The sequence below is a fragment of the Peromyscus leucopus genome, chromosome 3, assembly GCF_004664715.2.
Source record: "Peromyscus leucopus breed LL Stock chromosome 3, UCI_PerLeu_2.1, whole genome shotgun sequence".
Lineage (NCBI taxonomy): Eukaryota > Metazoa > Chordata > Mammalia > Rodentia > Cricetidae > Peromyscus > Peromyscus leucopus.
In genome coordinates this window covers 38,076,623-38,082,622 of record NC_051065.1, presented here as the reverse complement: position 1 = coordinate 38,082,622, position 6,000 = coordinate 38,076,623, and positions in this window count along the sequence as shown.

Genomic DNA, 6,000 nt, shown 5'->3' with positions numbered 1-6,000 from the left:
TCCCTGCTGCTCTGGGTCAACAGCTCTACAATCAAAGTCCAGAGAGGATGCATCTGCTTGGCTGCACCAAATGCTCAGTCCCCTCATAAGAGCAGTCACGTAAAAACAGCATCACACAGTGAGAAAGGTACAGAAGTCTAACAAACTCAGGGAGCAGATTCACACACTGGACAACAACAGAAAAGATAGAAATGATCCCTTTATGCTTTAAAAATACAACTATAACTTGAACAGACATTCATATTCAAAGAAAGAAAACTAAAAAGCTATACATCAAAATGTTAATGATCAATTATGAATTAATCATATGGCTGATTTGAATTTTTATTTATTATTGTATATATGTGTGCACACGTATATATGATGTGTGCTTGTGCGTGGGGTTCTGGGAATTGAACTCATGTCATTGGGCTTGCATGGTAAACACGTTCACCCATCAAAGCAGCACTGATTTGAACTTTTTAATTTCTGTCTGTGACTAGCTGAATTTTCTATGACCTAGAAAAAGCTTTTTCTTTTTTTTAAAGGAAATTTTTTAATTCCTTTTACATACCAATCACAGATCCCCTCTCATCCCTCCTCCCGCTCCCCCCAACTATCCTCCCCCAGCCCACCCTCCACTCCCTCCTCCAAAAGGGTAAGACCTCCCTTGGGGAGTCAGCAAAGCCTGGTACATTCAGTTGAGGCAGGTCCAAGCCCCTACCCCTCTGCATCAAGTCATCCCACCATAGGTAATGGGATCCAAAAGCCTGCTCATGCACCAGGGATAAATCCTGATCCACTGCCATGGGCCCCTCAAACAGACCAAGCTACACAAGTGTCTCCCATATCGGGTCTTTATTTCTGGAAGAGAATCGAGTCTTCAGCCATGAAACAGGGAGGGAAAGCTAGCTTCAGAAGACCACTGTTAGCCCAGAGTGTGACTGGTGGGCCAAGTGCGGACAGCTGATTCAGAGTGTGTTGAAATAGTCTCACATAAAGAAAGAGAAGGAGGCCTTCTCCAGACAGATAAGCTGCAGACTTGACAGTGTGAAAACAGATTATGTAACATTTTATGACTATGAGCCTCAAAATGTTTCCAGATTTGGAAGAGGGCAAGATCATTAGCAGAATAGATCCAGTTTTAAACGGAAAAAGATAAATCCATTTTTAAACGTGAGTTTTAAGAGCTTGAATCATGGCTCAGCATCAACACCAGCGGTTAGGTTGGAGGGAGATCCAAGGCTAAGGGACGATGGGAGCCATGGAATTGGATGAGGTCGCTCACAGAGAATGTATGAACCAGGTCAAGAAACTGAAGCAGGGTGTCTTGGTGATACATGTGGAGACGAAGGAGAAAGAGAAACAGAAAGTCAGTCAGTGGCGGGCCAGTCATTTGAGGAAGGAGAAGAGAAGAAGAGGACATTAATTTCACATTAAAATAACAGGTCTCGTCATCCAACAATTCAAAAGTTTCTGACTTTTTTGGTAAAGTTTTAATGAAAAATTTGCTATTTGTGTAATGTTTCAAATCAAACAAGGTCACAGTTTATCTTTGTTTCATTCAGTCATTCAGTAAACATTTACTTAGCACTCTCTTGGGTGTTGAGGATGGAGCAATCAAAAGCTCTTGCCCCCACGGGAACTATGGCCCACATTCTAAAGGGGAGACAGATTATCAGGAAGCATGCTGTGTGTTAGATGGCAGCGAATATCATTAAGGAGATGTAAGGACCGGTGCACTTTAAAAGAAGCACTGGAAAGACCCCACTGAGGAGGTCAGATCAAAAGAAAAGAGAAAGCCTCAGTGCAGACAGGTGAGGAAAGAGCATCAGCCCATGGCCAGACCCTGAGGCTGTGGGGTCCTGCGTGACCAAGGTCGGTGAGGCCACTAAGGTGGTGAGGTTTAGGGGGAAGAGAGAGACAGCTGAGGAGGAAAGGCCCTCTGAGGATTCTGAGCACTTACGTGACATTTTCTAACTTGGATTTCAGTGTTGTGAGTGCTATTGTTAAGAGCATTCTTAGGTCGGGTAGGGTGGCACATGCCTTTAATCCCAGCACTCGGGAGGCAGAGGTAGGCAGGTTTCTGTGAGTTTGAGGCCAGCCTGGTCTACACAGAGAGTGAGTACCAGCCAGGGCTGCATTGTGAGACCTGGTCTCCAACAAGAAGAAAAAGAATACACTAAAAGGGAAGTCAGACAGGGCTATTGCAACTACCTGGTAACGAAGCAGGGCGGCCTGGACCACGCCCCCGTGGCCGTTTTACATCTTAACAGAAAGCCGCAGTGGCTGTCCTTCTCTAGGGTATGCCCCGAAAGTGAGGTGGAAGGGAGAGATGAAAGATTGTATGTGTAGGAGAAAAGGAAGTGGAGAACTTGTACCTCTAGATACACAATTCTGTGTATTTTTACATGTGTCTTTAGGCACACAAAATTAAAGGAATAATCAACTTGAACATTTAATATGTTTGCATACTTACATTTTCTAAATTATTACAGCTTCATGAAAATATTTAAAAGTAAAACTCTAAAAGCCAGTTATCACCACTTTGTTGATAAATTTATATTTAGGCCAAAGCAATAATAATAGAACCTGGTAATTTTTTTTAAAGACATGAGCAATATTTTTGAAATGCAGAGTCACTAAATAATGACTGGTTCTGAAAGGTGTAATTTTAAACCTTCCCTTCTGCCTGTGCTATAATTAAAGCAAAAATAAAAGTGAATCTAGAGAGCTGTGCACAGGTCTGAGTCACATCAGGACGTATAATTTGCTTTTCTTACGGATCGGATCAGAGACCAAAGGCTCCCACTATTTGCTAAAGATTAAAAGGATAAACTGATTATTTTCCATTTTAAAACACGCAGACAACTGAGTGAAGTTAAATGTTGATCGGAGCAGAGCTGTCGGCACCACGGGGTGCCCTGCGGTGCTTCAGTATTCACAAAGCGCTTTCACCGCTCAGGAGCCTCACTACGGACCCGCTCAGGCCCCGGCTGCCGCCACAGGGGAGCAAGCCCGCCACTGGGGAGCAAGCCCGCCACAGGGGAGCAAGCCCGCCACAGGGGAGCAAGCCCGCCACAGGGGAGCAAGCCTGCCACAGGGGAGCAAGCCTGCCACAGGGGAGCAAGCCTGCATGAGCCGCGGGCCTTCGAGGATGCCCTGCTAGCCCGCGCTCCGCCAGTCCTCAGGTCCTACTCAGCTGCTTTCACACCGTTCCAACCTGCTCCACAGACGGAATCCCCAGGTCAGCAAGACCACCAGGAGAAAAGTACCCACGGAAAACTCGCAGCCTGGGAAGCGTCTCGGGAGAAACACTGCTGTTCCGAGTCAGCCAGCAGCTCTGTTCCTGCTGCCTTCGGGGGTCTCTGCTCCCCTGGGCAGCCTGTTTGAGCTGCGGACTGACCTGCTCTTTTTTTTTTTTTTTTTAATTTTTTTAATTTTATTTTACAATACTATTCAGTTCTACATAACAGCCACAGATTCCCTTGTCCTCCCCCTTCCTGCCCCCCTCCCCTTCCCCCAGCCCACCCCCCATTCCCACCACCTCCAGATCAAGGCCACCCCCCCCCCCCCCAGGATTGAGATCGACCTGATAGGCTCAGTCCAGGCAGGTCCAGTCCCCTCCTACCAGATTGAGCCAAGCGTCCCTGTATAAGTCCCAGGTTTCAAACAGCCAACTCATGCAATGAGCACAGGACCTGGTACCACTGCCTAGATGCCTCCCAAACAGATCAAGCCAATCAACTGTCTCACCTATTCAGAGGGCCTGATCCAGTTGGGGGCCCCTCAGCCTTTGGTTCATAGTTCATGTGTTTCCATTCATTTGGTTATTTGTCCCTGTGCTTTATCCAACCTTGGTTTCAACAATTCTCGCTCATATAAACCCTCCTCTTTCTCGCTAATTAGACTCCCAGCGCTCCACCGGGGCCTAGCCGTGGATGTCTGCATACAGATTCCTCAGTCCTTGGATGGGGTTTCTGGCACAACTATTAGGGTGTTTGGCCATCCCATCACCAGAGTAGGTCAGTCCCGGCTGTCTCTCACCATTGCCAGCAGTCTTTTGTGGGGGTATCTTTGTGGATTTCTGTGGGCCTCTTTAGCACTTTGTTTCTTCCTTTTCTCCTGTGTTTCTTCATTTACCATGGTCTCCTATTCCTTGTTCTCCCTCTCTGTTCTTGATCCAGCTGGGATCTCCCACTCTCTTTCCCTCGACCCTCGCCCTTCATTACCCCCACTCATGTCCAGGCTGTTCATGTAGATCTCATCCATTTCTCCGTCATTGGGTGATCCCCATGTCAAAGCGACAGCCTACAGAATGGGAAAAGATCTTCACCAACCCCACATCTGACAGAGGACTGATATCCAGAATATATAAGGAACTCAAGAAATTAGACATCAAAACGACCAACAGTCTAATTAAGAAATGGACTATAGAACTAAACAGAGAATTCTCAACAGAGGAAACTCAATGGCTGAAAGACATTTAAGGAATTGCTCAACATCCCTAATCATCAGGGAAATGCAAATCAAAACAACTCTGAGATACTACCTTACGCCTGTCAGAATGGCTAAGATCAAAAACACCGAGGACACTTTATGCTGGAGAGGATGTGGAACTAGGGGAACTCTCCTCCACTGCTGGTGGGAATGCAAGCTAGTACAACCACTTTGGAAATCAATATGGCACTTTCTTAGAAAATTGGGAATCAATCTCCCCCAAGATCCATTCTTGGGCATATACCCAAGAAATGCTCAATCGTACCACAAGAGCATTTGCTCAGCTATGTTTATATCAGCATTGTTTGTAATAGCCAAAACCTGGAAACAACCTAGATGTCCATCAACTGAAGAATGGATAAATAAATTGTGGCACATATACACAATGGAATACTACTCAGCAGAGAAAAACAATGACATCATGAGGTTTGCAGGCAAATGGATGGATCTAGAAAAAATCATCCTGAGTGAGGTAACCCAGACTCAGAAAGACAAACATGGTATGTACTCACTCATAGGAGGATACTAGATGTGGAACAAGGATGACTGGACTGACTGCTACTCACATCACCAGGGAGGCTACCTGGAAAACAGGACCCCAAGACTGACCTGCTCTTGAGGCAGCTCCACCAGAGGGCAGGCAGGGCAGAAAGAAGAGCACTTTCAATGCTTGTCTAAAAGATGGAAGTGGGACTAGAGAGGCTCAGCGGCCAAAGACCTTCCTGCTGTTTCAGAGGACCTGGGTTCCGGTCCCAGAACCCACATGGAAGGTCACAACCATCGATAACTCCTTTTCCAGGGGATCCACACTTCTAACCTCCTCGGGCTCCTGTGCACACATTTAAAAAATGAAATAAGTTGGAAGAAGGAATCTTGGGCCATTATCTTAATTCAGGCTTTGGTGTCTCTCCACATCTCAGTTATTAATATTATTTTGTCAAAGCTCCCTAGGTAAACCTCAAATATTACAATGAAATCATCTCAAAACTGAAGAATAAAGTTTTATTATACTTCAATTAATTCCCATGGCTGATTTTCCTAATTGACATGAAACGTCAAATGTTTAAAATGAAGCACACACACAAAGAAAATAGACAGGCAGTGGGTGAGAGCAGACCAATCACAGAAGAGGAAACGCAGCTGCCAGGGACAAAGGAAAACATCCCACTTTAATAGTAATTTTAAAAATGCACGTTTAAAACAAGAAAGTGTCATCTCTCATCTACCAAATTAATTCATATTAAAAGTGAGAATGACTGGTAAGGGTGTGAAGAAATAGATGTTTTCATATATTTTAGAAATATAAATCACTACCATCTTTCTAAAGAGAAATCTAGTCATATAGAGATTAATTCTAACTCCAAGCATGGTAGTGCATGCTTGGAATTCCAGCACTTGGAAGGTTGAGGCAGGAGAACTACTGAGGGTAGCCTGGGCTACAAAGTAGACTCCGAGCCAGCCAGCTGTACATAGTAAGACATTCTCTCTCTCTCTCTCTCTCTCTCTCTCTCTCTCTCTCTC